This window comes from Chiloscyllium plagiosum, chromosome 27 (assembly GCF_004010195.1).
Source record: "Chiloscyllium plagiosum isolate BGI_BamShark_2017 chromosome 27, ASM401019v2, whole genome shotgun sequence".
NCBI classification, from domain to species: Eukaryota; Metazoa; Chordata; class Chondrichthyes; order Orectolobiformes; family Hemiscylliidae; genus Chiloscyllium; species Chiloscyllium plagiosum.
Window position 1 is genome coordinate 7,111,535 of NC_057736.1, and position 19,577 is coordinate 7,131,111.

Below are 19,577 nucleotides of genomic sequence, written 5' to 3' on the forward strand. Positions count from 1 at the left end.
TTTGAAATAAAGACCAATTTTGGTCTGTCTTTCATCCTCAAATGATTTTGGTTTGTACTCCCAAATCTCTTTGATCCTGGCCACATTCTACTTTTTCACTAGTTAGAAGATATTCCAATTCATCATTCTTAGTTTCCACAATGGATCACCTCATACTTCTACTTTTTAATGTTCCATCGACAGCAATGAATTCAAGGGCAGGCCACCTTGTTGTTGATGATGCTGCTTGAAGGAAGAAAGTTAGCTGGAGATCACCAGAATGCTCATAAGTTCTTCTAAATAATACTTTAACATCACTCTGAATCACAGACAGGATTTCAGTTTAATGTAGTTTTCCAAGGTCACAGGCTCCCATTAGGGTCATATTTATGGAGCACCACAAGATAATGTCAGACTACATTATCTACTCAAATCCTAGTGTGGAGATTGAACATCTAATCTTTCTCTTGAGGGGTGCGTGACTACCAGCTGAATGGAACTGGGTCCGTGGTTACTACCAATGTTGCTTCATGAGCAGCTGTTATCAGTGCAGTTAATGCTTTGTAACAGCAAAGCAGTAATGTATTGATAGATACAGTAAGGAGAATTGCCAAAATTCCCATTTGTTGGTTAATAGACCACTAGAGAAAATAGCAAATTGTCAATTATGTTGCACCTCCAAATGTTTCATCAGTTTCTGCCTGACCTAATAATGAGAGAATCAAGAGAATGCCCAAAGACTTTTTGAGCTAATGTCAACATTCCAGAAGAGTTGTGTTCAATAAACGCAATGGGAAGACAGTCATTGCAGCATTGTGTTTAACGTGATGGAATTTAACGTGAGCAAGTGCGAGGTCTTGCACTTTGGCAAAAAGAATAAAAGCATAGACTACTTTCTAAATGGTGAGAAAATTAATAAAGCCAAAGCACATAGGGATCTGGGAGTGCTAGTCGAGGATTCTCTAAAGATAAACATGCAGGTTGAGTCCGTGATTAAGAAAGCGAATGCAATGTTGTCTCTTATCTCAAGAGGGTTGGAATATAAAAGCAGAGATGTACTACTAAGACTTTATAAAGCTCTGGTTAGGCCCCATTTGGAGTACTGTGTCCAGTTTTGGTCCCCACACCTCAGGAAGGACATACTGGCAGTGGAACGTGTCCAGTGGAGATTCACACGGATGATCCCTGGAATGACAGGTCTAACATATGAGGAACGGCTGAGGATACTGGGATTGTATTCGTTGGAGTTTAGAAGATTAAGGGGAGACTTAATAGAGACGTACAAAATAATACATGGCTTGGAAAAGGTGGATGCTAGGAAATTGTTTCCGTTAGACGAGGAGACTAGGACCCGTGGACACAGCCTTAGAATTAGAGGGGGTCATTTCAGAACAGAAATGCGGAGACATTTCTTCAGCCAGAGAGTGGTGGGCCTGTGGAATTCATTGCCATGGAGTGCAGTGGAAGCCGGGACGCTAAATGTCTTCAAGGCCAAGATTGATAGATTCTTGTTGTCTAGAGGAATTAAGGGCTACGGGGAGAACGCTGGTAAGTGGAGCTGAAATGCGCATCAGCCATGATTGAATGGCGGAGTGGACTCGATGGGCCGAATGGCCTTACTTCCACTCCTATGTCTTATGGTCTTATGGTCTTATTGTAGTTAGGAGTTGGTCTGGGCACCACATGAAAGTCCTGACACAGCTGACTCGAAAGAAATTGCCTGGGGATTTGAAACTTCTGATGGGTGGATAGCATCTGGAACCCCCTAAAAATGTCTCCAACTCTGAGTTGGAGTCTGGAACTTTGGATTATTCTGACTCAGTTACTGAATAGTTAGAATTAGAGGAAGAGTTATAAGGAACTAAAACCTGCTTTAACAACTGTCTGACTATAAAACTGACACCCTCCCAGTTCACCACCAACCTGCCTGATTCCTCATGGACCCTCCACAGATCCACACTCCACCACAACTCCTCAAACCTGATACATCCTTGATCCCCTCCTAACTCCACTGTTCCTTACCTCGGCCCTACCCACCCTATAACTGGACCTGACCTGAGAGCCCCAACTCCACTCTGACCTAACTCGCCAACCTAACAAAGCCCTCACCCAATTAACCACCACCCTTGATTCTTACATCCACCTGACGCTAGTAACTCTCACTCACCTGATAGCAGTACCCCTCACCCACCTGGTACTAGTATTCCTTACCCATCTGACAGCGGTACCCCTCACCTACCTCGCACTAGAAGCCCTCACCCACCTTGTACCTCTCCAACCTGGAATGGGATCATTCTAAAAGTGTTTTGCCAGATAATATTTAGTGATAGGTAATAGCTAATCCCCATTTCTGCTTTGGCCGTGTCAGTACAGACTAACATCTGTTTTAATAGATTAATTTGTTTTGGGGTATTAACTGAAGGCTAGTTATTGGCCTGGGCACAACACTTCTGCTCTTCTTTGAAATAGCATCATCTCCACTTGAACAGGCAGACAGGAACCTGGTGTAATGTCTCATCCAAAAGGAAGCACTGGAGGGGCAGCTTTGATTTAATGTACACCAGGGCTCTGAAGTGAGATTTGAACCCAAAATCTTTTGGTCTATAGGTTGAGGGCCAGTTGGCTTGCCTTTTGCATTGATCTCAGCCTTACCTCTTAGATCTGACTTCTCTAATGTCCATTAGCCCCTCAGAAATCTGGTTTTGCCTCGAATTTCACAGGATGCTGTTAGTTTCAGCCAACTTTTGCTGCTGAATTGTTGATCAACACAGATCCTCTTTACAACTTCACTGTCTGAAAGTTGCTGCTTAATCCAACGGAAACTAGTCAGCACACGACCTAGAAAATAATCGGGTTACATAATACAGAGTGAAGTTTGATAGGTCACAGTCTATGTGTGAACAATGTTCTTTATCCAAAGAAGGCATTCTGTGGTAGCTGTCCCTGCCGTGTGGGAAACTGTGATGATGTTTCCTCCATATGTCAGGTTCACAGTTGGTAACACGATTGGAAAGTGAGAGTTAATAACAGCGAGGGAAACAGATTGTGAACATTACGTTGTATTACACTTCACACAAGGTGTGGATCCTGAATATGCAAACAATTCTGCACGAGAGCAAGGGTTTTGTTGGATTGATGCAGATATAAGACCTCAATCTCTGTTACCCTAACTGCTAGAGGAAGTCAGGTCCTCAGTCTAGACGCTTGACAACACTGCATTGATTATAAACAGGGCAAAAACATGTTGGTTTATAGCTTCAGTAAAAGAACCAGAAACGATAAGAGGAAGGACATTTGCATGCAACAATGTAGTTAGGATGTGAAATGTTCTGCTTGATTGAACCAATCAAAAAAGAGAATGGAGTATATGCTCAAAGGAGAAAAGTGCTATGACATAAAATACTGCAGATGCTGGAAATCTGAAATAAAAACAACAATGCCAGAAATATTCAGCAGCCCTGGCACTTTTTGAAGAGAGATAAACAGATTTAATGTTTCAGGTGGATGGTTTTTCATCAGAAACTATCCTGACTTTATATAATGTTCATGTGGAAAGTGAGAATATATTTGCATTGGTATTCATTAACTGCTTCAAACATGTTGGCTGATGCCACAAAGAGCCCAGGACTCTGAACCATGTCAATCCAGTCTCTGCATAAAAATGTCAGAGCTGCTATAGATCATTCAAGCTCTCAAGCACGTTACACATGCATTTAGTACTAGGATGTGGTAGATCTGATCTCTAACAACATTGCTTAGATTTTCCACGACGAGAATTAACATAACAATCTCACTGACTCAGCAAATGGAAAAATTACACTTGGTATAGAATCAACAATGCATTGACAGTCAGGAACAGAAGATTCAGACAATGATTCAATAATGAAATATGAGTCTTTTCCGAAAATGGTGATGATTTTACTGAGAAGACAATATTGTAGTCATTTTGGATATTTTCTTGCATTGGTCAGGACAATTTCATAACGTAAACTATTTGATGGAATAAAGGTCAAACTCCATCTATCCCTGATGTTTATCCATTGGCTGCTGAACTGTTTTTGAGATAATTAGGCTGTTGGTCCAGCAGCTGCAGTTTATTTTCACTTTCTACATTGAATGCAGCTATAGCTTTACACACGAATCCACGAGCTGGTAGCTGGATATCTGCAGAAACACACTAAAAGACAGGAGATTGAAAACCCAACTCATAGACTGCCAGATCAAGTCTAGGGATGAAGATCAGAGTGAAGAGGTGAAGATTTGAAAGAAGTGAATAGTTTTAAGCACCTGGAGCAGATGATGGAGTTATCAAAATGGAAATTAAGCAACTGATCAGCTCTGGTCAGAGTGATTGGATAAATTGCAGTGGAGCATTGTGTGATAGGAACCTATTGTTGAAACCAAAAGAAAGAATCTGTGAGAGTGAGAGTTATGAAACTACTTTTGTTACATTGTGCAGAAACTTGCACAACATCATGAGGATAGGAACCACAACTGGATACTACTGGTATGACCACAGCTGATGTTGCTACTGGACAAGTCAGAACACAGAAGGAAATCTGAATTGATAGATTATCATAGAATCCCTACAGTGTGGAAGCAGGCCATTCAGCATATCAGATCCACACCAACACTCCCACCAGCAACTCACCCAAACCCATCCCCTTATCCGATCCCGGTAACCCGACATTTCCCATGGAGAATCTACTTAATCTACACATCCCTGGACACTATGGGGCAATTGAACATGGTCAATCCATCTAACCGACACATCCCTAAACACTATGGGGCAAATTAGCATGGCCAATCCACCTGACCGACACATCCCTGACACGATGGGGCAATTGAACATGGCCAATCCACCTGACCGACACATCCCTGAACACTATGGGGCAATTTAGCATGGCCAATCCACCTGACCGACACATACCTGAACACTATGGGGCAATTTAGCATGGCCAATCCACCTGACTGTCACATCCCTGAACACTATGGGGCAATTTAGCTTGGCCAATCCACCTAACCGACACATCTCTGAACACTATGGGGCAATTTAGCTTGGCCAATCCACCTAACCCACACACCCCTGAACACTATGGAGCAATTTAGCATGGCCAATCCACGTGACCGACACATCCTGAACACTATGGGGCAATTTAGCTTGGCCAATCCACCTGACTGACACATCCCTGAACACTATGGGGCAATTGAACATGGCCAATCCACCTGACCGACACATCCCTGAACACTATGGGGCAATTGAAAATGGCCAATCCACCTGACTGACACATCCTTGACTATGGGGCAATTTAGCATGGCCAATGCACCTAACCGACACATCCCTGAACACTATAGGGCATTTGAAAATGGCCAATCCACCTGACCGGCACATCCCTGAACACTATGGGGCAATTTAGCTTGGCCAATCCACCTAACCCACACATCCCTGAACACTATGGGGCAATTTAGCTTGGCCAATCCACCTAACCGACACATCCTTGAACACTACGGGGCAATTTAGCTTGGCCAATCCACCTAACCGACACATCCCTGAACACTATGGGGCAATTTAGCATGGCCAATCCACCTAACCGACACATCCCTGAACACTATGGGGCAATTGAAAATGGCCAATCCACCTGACCGACACATACCTGAACACTATGGGGCAATTTAGCTTGGCCAATCCACCTAACCGACACACCCCTGAACACTATGGGGCAATTTAGCATGGCCAATCCACCTATCCGACACATCCCTGAACACTATGGGGCAATTTAGCTTGGCCAATCCACCTAACCGACACATTCCTGAACACTATGGGGCAATTTAGCTTGGCCAATCCACCCTAACCTCACATCCCTGAACACTATGGAGCAATTTAGCATGGCCAATCCACCTGACCGACACATCCTGAACACTATGGGGCAATTTAGCATGGCCAATCCACCTGACTGACACATCCCTGACACTATGGGGCAATTGAACATGGCCAATCCACCTGACCGACACATCCCTGAACACTATGGAGCAATTTAGCATGGCCAATCCACCTATCCGACACATCCCTGAACACTATGGGGCAATTTAGCATGGCCAATCCACCTGACTGACACATCCCTGAACACTATGGGGCAATTTAGCATGGCCAATCCACCTGACTGACACATTCCTGAACACTATGGGGCAATTGAACATGGCCAATCCACCTGACTGACACATCCTTGAACACTATGGGGCAATTGAACATGGCCAATCCACCTGACCGGCACATCTTTGGCTTGTGGAGGAAACCGGAGCACCCAGAGGAAACCCACACAGACACGGGGAGAATGTGCAAACTCCACACAGGCAGGTTGGAATTGGTCCCAGCTCCCTGACACTGTGAGGCAGCAGTACTAACAACTGAGTCACTGCTCATTTTTAATCTGAATGGTTTTTAAATCCAAAATGACATTTGTTGACAAGATTCTGCATTATCTGTAGAAAACACAAGGAAATAACCATTTACATGGCTCACAGCTGTGGAAATCCTGCCAACATCATCAAAGTCCCATCCCACCCCAGTAATGACCTCACACAACTTCTTCTCTCAGGCAGAAGTTACAGAAGCCTGAACACACATACCAGGAGGTTCAGGGACAGTATCTTCCAGGCTGGTATTAGACTATTGAATGGATTCTCTAGCCTCAAATAATGCTGATCTTGCTAACATTGATCTCTCTTGTATGCCCTGTGCAATGTAACCTGTACTCCTCTGCTAAATCTTTTGTTCTGTACATCCTTGCTTACTATGATCTGCCTGTATTGCTCATAAACAAAGCTTTTCACTGTACTTTAGTACATGTGACAATAAATCAATCAATCAATAATTCAATAAATCAATCAATTTTTATAAACTCATAATGTCATTCCATTCCACTCTATACTGAAATGATCTACTGATTAACACTGCAAGAGGGCAGGTCTGGAGCTGTTGTCTCTGGTGTAAAAATTATAACTCTTTCCTTAGGATTTTAAGAGTGTCAATGATCCTGAGAGACAATTAACATACATAACAAAATGAAGGGTGCGGGAGACTTCTTGTTGCAAATACTCAACTTAGTCCTGAACTCCCATCTCTACATCATTTACCTCCATCCCTGTCAGTAAGATGCCCCTCAAAACTTACCTCTTTGACAAAACCTTTGGACGCCTGTTTTTATTAATTCATTCACGAGGATGAGGGCATTCCTGGCTAGGCTGGCACTTATTGCCCAGATGGCAGATAAAAGCTAAACACATTGCTGTTGGTCCAGAGTCACATGTCAGCCAGACCAGGTAAGGATGGCAGTTTCCTTCCTTGAAGGACGTTAGTGAACCAAATGGGTTTTTCCCAAAATCAGCAATGGATTTGTGGTCATCACTAGATTCTTAATTCTAAATTCGTATTGAATACAAATTCCACCATCTGCCATGGTAGGATTCAAACGTGGCTTCCCAGAATATTGCCCGGGTCTCTGGATTAATAGTCCAGCAATAATACCATTCGGCCATCACCTCCACTTGTCCTAACATCTGCTTATGTGCCTGGATGTCAAATCCTGTTTGATAACCACTCTTATGCTGCAGATGGGAGACATTGAACTATATTAAAGGTGCTATAAAAATCTGTATTTGGACAGGTCCATAAATAATCCAAAATAGTTGCTGTGAAAATGATAAAGACACCACTTAAAAAAATGCAGCTTCCAGTCCTGTTGGGAGGTTGGGGAACTCTCTCTGTGAAACTCATTGGCTTTTCACAGAATATCCTGCTGCAGTTTGACTGGTAAAAGTACTCACAGCCCAGACAATAATGACCCATGAATTATTCAGGATCGGAGCATCAAGAAGTAGGGCAGGATCTTTTTATGTGACTCTAGAGCTCCACACTATAACAACTTAATTAATAAACCAACAGATGATGGGGAAAGCCTGAGACCAGGAACATGCGTCACCTCTCCAGTCCTTAATGCATTAAATAGCAGCTGAACAAGCCTCACGCATATAATTAGGAAACTACAAGTGTGAATCACTTAATTGAAAATACAAACTGAGCCAAAAATATTCTGCCATTGACATTTTTCCATAGTTTAAAGAACTGTTAGCTTTGAATTTCACCTTCTTTGTCTTTTATTTTTAATTTTGTTTCAATAGTAGGATAATTACAGGTCATTAATCATCCACTGATTTGTCCCAGGGGTTCTAGATACACAGAATTGCAGCACAGAAACGAACTACTGCACTGCCCTTTGATGTGAAGGGCAGTGTTTGTCACTGGCCACCCGGGTGTTTTCCTATCTTCCTGGTGGTGGAATTTGAATAAAGATTTGTGCACTTTGTGTCTTTCACTGTGTCTCACACCTGCACACACACACACACACCATGGGTGCTGGGGAAGAAAAATAAGCACTACCGCACTTAGGTGGTAGCGTGGGGGTTAAATTAAAAAAAAGAATAAATAGGAGATTCACACAGCATTGCCCTTTGATGTGAAGGGCAGTGTTTAAAAAAGAAAATAACCCAGAAACGAACCACTCTCCAAGTAGATCTGAGCTGTTGTTTACACTGCACAGACACTTCCTCCCATCCTATTACATCTCACCCAGCATCTCCTTGCATTTCTTTCCCACTTATGTTCTTATCAAGCTAAATTGCCCCATAGTGTCAAGGATGTGTCCTTAAATGCACTGCTGATGTTGCCCTTGACTACTCCATGTGAAAGCAAGATCCAAATTCTCAACAATCCTTGGCCTGCCATTGTAAAGTGGTGTGTGCATCTAGTTTGAAATCAAAGTTTGAGATATGTCTTGTAGCAATTGGAACCAGGGCCAGGTAGATCTCATTAACTGTGGGATCCTTGAATAGGGTTGTTAACATGGACCAATGAGGGAGCCCTGACAGTAATAAACAGAAGATGCAGATGGTCTGTTCAGTGGAAGGTGTTTGTGAAGTTGCTGAACTCCCATGAGGAGGTTGAATCATTCATTAACTTCACAAACACCTTCCACCCTGACTTCAAGTTCACCTGGACCATCTTGGACACCTCCCTCTCCTTCCTAGACCTCTCCATTTCCGTCTCCGCCGACCAACTGAACACGGACATCTTCTTCAAATCCACCGACTCCTACAGTTACCTGAACTACATCTCCTCCCAACCCACCACCTGTAAAAATGCTCTCCTTTACTCCTAATTCCTCCACCTCCACTGCATCTGCTCCCAGGAGGAGCAATTCCACTCCAGGACATCCCAAATGGCCTCCTATTTCAAGGACCACAATTCCCCTCCCCGTGATCAACGATGCCCTTCAGCACATCTCCTCCACTTCTCGCACCTCCGTCCTTGAATCCAACCCCTCCAACTGCAACAAGGGCAGAACTTCCTCCGGTCCTCACCTTCCACCCCACTAATCTCTGGATACAGCGCATTATCGTCTGCCCATTTCAGCCACCTACAATCAGATCTCACCACCAGATAAAATATTTCCCTCCCCATCCCTATCTACATTCTGCAGAGACCATTCCCTCCGCGACTCCCTCGTTAGGTCCATGCCCCCCACCAACCCACCCTCCACACCAGCACCTTCCCTGGTCACCACAAGAAGTATAAAACTTGCCCCCACACCACCACCCTCTCCTCCGTACAAGGCCTCAAAGGATCCTTCCACATCTGGCAGAGGTTTATCTGTACTTCCACACACATCATCAACTGTATCCACTGCTCTTGATGTGGTCTCCTCTATGCTGGGAAGACAGAACACCAACTTCCAGAACATTTCAGGGAAAATCTCTGGGACACACACACAAAACAACACCACCACCCTGTGGCCAATCACTCCAACTCCCTTTCCCACTCCGCCAAGGACATGCAAGTCCTGGGCCTCCTCCACTGCCAAATCTAAGCAACTCAACACCTAGAGGTATCACCTTCCCAGCTACCTCACCCTCACCCCCACCCTCCTATTTATCTCTCAGCCCCCTTCTATCCCCACATTCCTGATGAAGGGCTTATGCCTGAAACGTCGATTCTCCTGCTCCTTGGATGCTGCCTGACCTGCTGTGCTTTTCCAGCGCCACACTTTTTAACTCTGATCTCCAGCATCAGTAGTCCTCACTTTCTCCTACTGGCTGGTCAGAGTCCAGGCACTGTGCACATGTAACTACAGGGTGACTTGGTGATGAGATACTAGCCTCTGTTATTTCATGTCTCTACATATGATCACAGGGTGGAGGCAAGTAACAGGACCATGTAACAATTGGGATCAAATTAGCTTCCTAAGTACTGCAGCATTCATTAGCATCCTGTAGAATTTCAGCAGTTTTCATCAGAATCTGATGCAGAAATCCATTTAGCTGTCAGCTGTTGGCACGCTCCTCATATTCTCACTTCAAAAAGTAGCTTCCAAAAATGGAAAAGGTCATCCTCAAGAAAAGTCCTGAGGTGGTGAGGGGATAGAGTGGCAGGTGGGTGAGGAAGTACAGGCGGAAGGTAGATGGGTGACATTGAATGGCTGGTCAGGCGTTGGGGGTCTTTCAGGCCTGGGGTGTAACCTATTGCTGGGGAGGGTGGGCAGGTGATTGGGAATGGTTGGGTGTTAGGACTCATGGTTGGGTGTCTGTGGGTGGAGTGGGGCTGATGGAATTGGTTTCAGTGATCGGGGAGTCAGTTTTCTTTATGGTTACCTAGGAGTTAAAGCAGATTTTAATCATTTTTCGAGGACAACTATCTAGTGACTATCCCTAACTCAGAGCTGGGGATGTTTTCAGAGGGCTCCTTGTTTTGGGTAGTTACCCAATGGAAATTCAAACTTCCAGGCAATTACCGAGAATCAGTACGTCAGGTCTTCCAAGAGGTCCTCACGCTAATCTGCCCGGATATACCGGATTTCCAACTGTCTGGAGAGTTGAAGATGCTTTGTCCTTAACTGCCACAGTTTTGAAAACATTAATGCTGGAGCACATTTTAACTGTGGTTTCATTGGCTGAAGAATATAAGATGTCTTTCCCAAAACAGAGTGGCATCAAATTGAGTTAAAAGTGTTTGATCTTTTGTCAGTCATACATATCCTACACTTGACTGTTATTTCCTGAAGGAATTTGTATTACAGTGGGATTGCATGGAAGCTCTCTGTTCTTTGTTGTCTTGCCCAAATAAATCATAGAACACCGTCAGTGTGGAAGCAGGCCATTCGGCCTGAGTCCACTGACCCTCTGAAGAGCATCCAACCTATACCCACCCTATCCCTGCATTTCCTGTGGCTAAGCCATCCAGCCTGCACACTATAGCACGGCCAATCCACCTAACATGCACATCTTTCGACTGTGAGAAGAAACCAGAGCACCCAAAGGAAACTCATTCAGATGCAGGGAGAATGTGCAAACTCCACGCAGAACTGTCACCTGAGGGTGGAATCGAACCCAACTCCCTGGCCCTGTGAAGCAGCAGTGCTAACCACGGAGTTGTCCTCATCCTCACTTGCACAGCTTTGGCCTCTCAATGGAAACAGGAGCCCCTGGAAAAATGCTCGTTATTCACACCTGAGCCCATTATGTGTTGGCAGGTAATTCAATTTATAGTCTCACAAAGATCAATGAGCAGGGAAATTGGGTGAATGTTTGTCGTATCCCACAGAAGTAATGTATGTTCTGTAACTGAAGCCTTCCTTGACTGTATATGTCGGTATAAAACAGGAGAACACAAATCCCAATGAAGCCAATGGAAATGATGTGTCCTTCTCATTAAGTCATGTTCCTGCCACGTTAGTGGCAAGATAGAAACAGATATTAGGGGAAGAGGCAGGCCATTTGGCACTTCAAGCCTGCTTCACCATTCATTCTGATCGTGGCTGATAACCTTCTCTCAGTGAAGGCACAGTTCAAACCCAACTCCAGAGACTTGAACACACAGTCCAGGCTGCTGCTTCTGACCAAAACTGAAGAAATTAAAAACATAAGGTGCTGGAGAAATTCAGCAGGTGCTGAAGCATCTGTCGGGGGAGAGAGAGAGATAGAGAGAGAGAGACAGAGAGAGCAGAATCTTCCCAAGCCTTTATGTTGTGGGTTATGAGACTCAGGCTGTCAATATTAATTGCCCAACAAGTCCATCCTCACGACATTTGCACTCCAATCAGAAAGTAATCAGATCATCATTGTCCGATTAGATAATTTCTGACTGTCAGGTGAACATTTTTCACTCAACACCAACAACTTTGGAACACAGAAACAAACATGTCTAAAGAAAATGGTGGAAGCGTGAGAAAATTTTCAGCTGGACTTGGATAATTGATATCAATTGTTTACATTAACTGGCTACTCGCTATTCACCAGTGGCTGGCCCTTCAGTCCCGAATTCTGTCCTCAGGAAATAGCCCAGGAGTCAGGATGATGTAGGCAGACTGACACACCAGCTGGTGCTGTGAAATTATATACTTGCCCTGTGGGGCTGAAAGTTTTGGCCTGAGGCTTATTGTATTATACACATGGCTTGCTGGCTCAACTGCTCATTGATTACTTGGTATTAAAGTGGTTCAGCAAAATAAGTCCAGCAGGTCCATGGAAATGTTAACTCGGTGTTAGTTAAAATGCCTCTGAGCTGAATCAAAGCTTTACCTTTAACCATTCATCTCATTATTTACTGATTGGTCTTTAACTATGTCAGTGATTAATGAACAAGGTACAGCACTGATGCACACTAAGACTTGACTCAGTAGCTATTGAGCATCATAATGGAAATTGCTCACGCTGTGGAATTTTAAATATTGTTCAAGGTTTGTTGCCTGGACAGCTGGTTTGCAATGCAGAATGATGTCAACAGCGCAAGTTCATTCCCCTTTCTGGCTAAGGTTACCATGAAGGATGTTCCTTACCAAACTCACCTCCTTACCTCAGCATCCTGACTACTGAGAGAGCCAGCCTATGTTCCTGATGGACTACAGTGACCTTACTTGACTTTTACTGCAGGGTACACTGTACCAGTGTAACCAAGATATTCCAAGGTGACCCACATTTTAAAGGATTATCCTTTATGTTGGCTCGTTATCCGGCATTCCTAACAGGATACCTTCTGTCCCATATTTCAAAGACAGTCCTTGGGAGACTGAGCCTGGGAGCCTGAGGTTGAGGAGTCTGAAAGGGACAGGGAATCCACTGGCAGAGACTCCACTTGATAAATTGTACATTTTTGTGACTTTAAACACTACACCTGTAAAAATTAACTTAGTCATCTCAGCTCCAGGCTATCTCTGCGGGAATTCCTTCGGGTAATGTCTTGTGCCCAAACATCTTCAACTGCTTCATCAATGAACTTCCTCCATCGTAAGGTCAGAAGTGAGATTTTCGCTGATGATTACATAATGTTCCGCACCCTCCATGACTCCTCAGATACTGAAGAAGTCCATGTTCAAATGCAATAAGATCTGAACAATACCCAGGCTTGGGCTGACAAGTGGCAAATAACCTTAGCACCACACAAGCTCCAGGCAATGACCATCTCCAATGAGAGACAATCTAACCACCACCTCTGATATTCATTAATTCTAACATCACTAAATCCCCTACTATCAACATCGTGGGGTGATCATTGACCAGAAACTCAACTGGATTTACATAAACACCATGGCTACAAGAACAGGTCAGAAGCTAGAAATATTGAGGCAGTGACTCATCTCCTGACTCCCCAAGGCCTGTTCATCTGCAAGACATAAGTCAGGAGTGTAATGGAATACTCTCCACCTACCTGGATGAGCACAGCTCCAATAACACTTCAGAAGCTGGACACCATTCAGGACAAAGCAGCCCACTTGATTGGTACCACATCATCAAGCATCCACTCCCTCCACCACTGACACTCAGTAGCAGCAGTGTGTACTATCTACAAGATGCAGTGCAGAAATTCACCAAAGATCCTTAGGCAGCACCCTCCAAACCCATGATTGCTTCCATCTAGAAGGACAAATACAGCAGATATATGAGAACACCACCACTTGCAAATTCCCTTCGAAGCCACTCACTATTCTGATGTGGAAATATATTGCAGTTCCTTCAGTGTCACTGGTCAAAATCCTGAAGTTCTCTTCCTAATCGTATTGTGGGTCAACCTACAGTATGTGAACTGTAGCAATTCAAGAAGACAGCTGACCACCATCTTTGCAAGGGCAACTGGGGATGGCAATAAATGCTGGCCCAGCCAGTGATACCCACATCCCACAAATAAATAAAACAAAATATCCCCCACCTCTCCACTCTGCCCGAAATGCTCCTATGGTCACTAGAAGCCCCTCTTCTCCTCACCTACTCTCAGACTCACTATCACCATTTCCCTCCTCCCCTCTCCCAATTCTTATGGTCACTCACGACCACACACCACAACCCCCCACCCCCAATCCCCACCATTGCCCCCAACTCCCAATTTGGTCACATCTCCCTCACAGTTCCTCATTTGAAATGTCCTTTATTTTATTTCATAAAACATGATTGCCCTAGATCAGGAAAGTTTGTTTCCAATCTGTGTGGGGTTCTCAGATGCTGTGTGTGAATTATCCTCACAGAGAGTAGAGAAACCAGCCATCCGCACAGTCCTCCACCCAGTGACCCTTCATTTTGTTTCACTACTTGCTGTCAGCTGGCTTTGTATTACAGTTTTAACATTTTCCAGTTACGACAGCTCCCCAATCTTCACCATGAGTTAGGCGCTGACGCAGGTCTTCAACTGGAACACAGATTAATGCTTATGCTGTCAGCACTAATGTAATCCTGACCAGTCAGATTGTGCCAACAAGCACCCCCCAAGTTGCCATTGTAACACACACGCTGTAGTACAGAATTATGATTAGTAGTGATACAGCTAGCAATGCCCGTTACCCATGTACGAATAAAAGAAAACCTCTTGTGTCACAAGACCGCCTACAATTTGTGATTAGTCAGCAGAATTATTTTTCACAGTGTAGCAGATGAACGTGTACTTGTTTGACCTTTTGAATATTCCGTGCTTGTTTGATTTTATACTGGAATGTTGTCAGCACCCAGGTTAGCCGATGTTTAATGATGTTTAAAAATGACAGCACCTGCTGCTTGCAGCACATTTAACAAATTTCAGATGTTTTACCGCAATACTGTGAGGTAGGCCAGAATGTTTATTATAAGCCTGTCATTTAATTAGGCAATTTAATGGATGCATGGAAGCGCAACAGTTTGTAATTAAAGGATAAAAATGGAGACAAAGCCTTCAAATGAAACTACTGTCATTAACTGTAATCTGCCAAGCAACCATAAGTTATTTTAATTTGTAAATATATACTGCATTATTCTTTGCTCTGATTGCATTCTAAATTTTTCTTCCATCTGAGGAAGAAATAGTTGTTCAGAATTACTGCTGTATTGGGTACAGTGTTACTGTTAGGAAAGCTTTGTCCTCCAGTTTTAATTCTGCAGTTCATGTCTCAGATTGGCTTCTGATTCCAATGATGTTGGCCCTTTTCCAGTACCTCATTCCACCTTCATGTGTGTATTTAAATGCTGGGTTTTGATAGGTTATTTCGAGGATATCAAAGCTATGCTTAATCCTGCTTGAGCCAATGCTCACACAAACAATGCTCACATACGCAAATGCACATTCATGTACATGTATTTTGCAGGAGCACCTCATATATACCATACACACATACACTCTCTCTCTTTTACTCAGGAGCTGCATACAATACACACACATGTTCAGACACCCAGTGTCACAGACAAACAGGAACATATATCACACACATGTACTCATACACTGACAGTCACAGACAAACAGAAACATACAGCACACACATCAAGACACATGTGTGCACAAACATAAACAACTGTGCAAATGCGCTCAGATATACATGTACATGGACAAAGCTGAACAAGTACACATCCATGTTCAGAAATGCACACAAAATGCAGATGCACACACATGATTGCACAAGCACATATGCACACTATAATTATCTATAACGTTACTGCCTTGGGTACTCATTGGTGAGAGTTTAAAATAACCAAGTTAAAAATCACACAACACCAGGTTATAGCCCGACAGGTTTACTTGAAAGCACTAGCTTTCAGATTGCTACTCCATCAGGTAAATATGTATACATTTGGACTATAACCTGGTGTTGTGTGATTTTAACTTTGTCCACCCCAGTCCAATACCAGCACCTCCACATCATAAAATAACCAAGTTAGTCATCTGGGGAGATATGATAAAGAGGCTGGTGGCTTTGTAGGTGACTATTAAGGCTGACTAGAAGGTGCTGTTGGAACTAGGACAAGATTACACTCTCAGCTTTGGACCAGCTACAGGTTTGGAATTTCGCTTCTTTGCCCTTTCCTTTAAAAGTGTTTGTGCTGTTTTTCCCTTGGTTGTGCCAGGTATAGCAATTGCGGGCAAGTTTCCTCAAAATCCCTAAATCAATGTGAAAATTTCTGGGAGACATTTTCAGAGTTTTCTTGTAGCTCTTCCTTTGACTGCCATGATTTTTTTTTCTGGGTGTCCTAATTAGGCAGACTCCAACTGGTTGATATCCAAGATATGAACATATACCATAGCAATGGAAATTCAATTAAACCCAAAGAGTTCAAATCTCTTGCCAGAACAAATCCTGAACATCTGGCATTTTAATTGATGCCAATGTATTTTTTTATTCATTTTGTGGGATGTGGGCTTTACCAGTTTGACAGCATTTGTTGCCTGTACCTAGTTGCCCTGGAGAAGATAGGAGCTGCCTACTTGAACTGCTGCAGTCAATGTACTGTAGGTAGACCCACAATGCCACGAGGGAGGGAATTTCCAGGATTTTACTGACATTAATAAATAGATGCAGTTTTTGCAGCTCTTATGTCTAATAGGGAGACGTGTTAATTTCTGGACATTGACAAGTTCTTTATACATTGTCCTTAATTTGCTCAGCATTCAGACAGATTGCAATTGTTTGTTACATGGTCTTTCAATTTGTCAACGCTCATGTTTCAAGTCAGTGGATCTGTCCACATTAAATTTATCTTTCTAAACAAAGAATCCCCTCCATGAAATATCACTGACAGTATTTCAAAACTGAACTTCTACCACAGTAAGGCAGTCTGAATTAAAATCTTAACGTCAGACAAGACCTTCTTGATCATAATCAAACTGCCTTAAAGTGGCATATCCAAGATAGCAGCAGCTCAGAACTTTGCTAAGCTATTCCATTTCTTTTTTATAAGTGTAACCTTCATTTCTAAGGATTCATATAAAAAGCCAACTTTTCTAAACTCGCAATAAGGGATGTTATTGCAAAGAACAAGGGCTCCTGCTATTGAGTTGTATGAAGTAGATTAAAGGAAAGCAAGGAATCAGAACATTCATTTTCGCATGGCATTATCAAAGTAAAAACTGCTTTCTCGACTTGGCCTTTTGAAGGATATTGTTATGACTCTTGCACACTGGTGACTACTCATTCCCAAGAAATCATTGTAGTTTACTTTTCTGGAGATTTAAGGATAACATTGGTGAGCCGCTACAATTGATAGGCTGATAGCATTTCTCCTAAAAAATACACGTTATATAACCATACAGAATGATATGATAATGATATTCAATTAATGGGGTGTCTGGTCCATGTAAGATTTGTATAACTGATTATTTCTGCATGCTGTTTAAACCAGCATTTCTAAAATCTTATAACTTCAAATCAGGAGCCAATTGACAAAAATTGAAATGGATGACGTTTATTTAGCTTTGTTTGGACAAACAGATTACCTCTAAAATGGCCCTTTAAAACCATTGATCTTCCTTATTAAACATCTCAGTGGAATAGTAAGTAACAAGTTACATAGAAACATTACTGCACATCCCTTAACAGCTGAAAACTGTAGTAGATATGGATTATCAGATGAAGTTTTGCTTCTGCACATTATTCATATATATATATATATATATATATATATTCAGTGGTGATTCCTTTGGGATTCTTTAATTCAGGGGTTTTGGAGAGCTACTGTTCAATATGTTTGAGGTAGACATTGTTAGATTTTTAGGTAATACAAATGTCAAGAGATATGGGGACAGTGTGGGAAAGTGGGATTGAGATGGATGATCAGCCTTGGTTACATTAAACAGTGCAGCAGACTCAATGGGTTAAACAGGACACTGCTACTCCTATTCCTGTACAATCCTGCCTTACAACAATCATATAGTGCCACACACAAAAAAGTGCCACCCTACAGCTGAGATGGGAAACTGAGGCTGTGCCTGGCCATTCAGTTTGATGCAAAACCTCCTACAACATGATCTGAAGAAAGGCAGGGGAGATTCCCTCATATTTCAGCCTCCAGCACTAAAGCAGTTTATCTGAACAAATGTTCACTGAGAGGCTAGCACTAACTGACATGCTGGTTACCAAGATGTCAGCTCCTATATCATCTTCACATTTTATTTGTCCCTCAATACCAAACCTTTTAGTGTGACAGCCTCAAATCTATGATGTTTGCAGTTAACATGAATATTTACAAAAACTGAAATTGCTGTAAAAACTCTGCAGATCTGGTAACATCTTTTGATAGAAAACAAACTTAACATTTTGAGTCTAGTAATCCTTCTTCAGAACTGACAGTAACTAGGAAATGATTGGTGTTTATGCTGATCTTCGGCATCTGCATCTTTGCTTCAGTGAGTGTATATCTAGAAAACCTACAGCTTCAGATGAGAATCAGTGGTAGGTTGTTAGATATAGTAATCACACTGTATGTGATTAATAAGGATACAGTTTCATTATCGGTCACACTGGGTGTGGAATTATAAATCCTGTGAAATTGTTTCTTCCAGATTTCTCTTGTTTGCTGCCAAAAAATGGCAAACCAGTGAACATAGAAACATAGAACATAGAAGAATACAGCGCAGTACAGGCCCTTTGGCCCTCGATGTTGCGCCGATCCAAGCCCACCTAACCTACACTAGCCCACTATCCTCCATATGCCTATCCAATGCCCGTTTAAATGCCCATAAAGAGGGAGAGTCCACCACTGCTGCCGGCAGGGCATTCCATGAACTCACGACTCGCTGAGTAAAGAATCTACCCCTAACATCTGTCCTATACCTACCACCCCTCAATTTAAAGCTATGCCCCCTCGTAATAGCTGACTCCATACGTGGAAAAAGGTTCTCATAGTCAACCTTATCTAAACCCCTAATCATCTTGTACACCTCTATCAAGTCACCCCTAAACCTTCTTTTCTCCAATGAAAACAGCCCCAAGTGCCTCAGACTTTCCTCATATGATCTTCCTACCATACCAGGCAACATCCTGGTAAACGTCCTCTGCACCCGTTCCAGTGCCTCCACATCCTTCCTATAGTATAGTGACCAAAATTGCACATAATACTCCAGATGCGGCCGCACCAGAGTCTTATACAACTGCAACATGACCTCAGGACTCCGGAACTCAATTCCTCTACCAATAAAAGCCAGTACGCCATATGCCTTCTTCACCGCACTATTTACCTGGGTGGCAACTTTCAGAGATCTGTGTACATGGACACCAAGATCCCTCTGCTCATCCACACTACCAAGTATCCGACCATTAGCC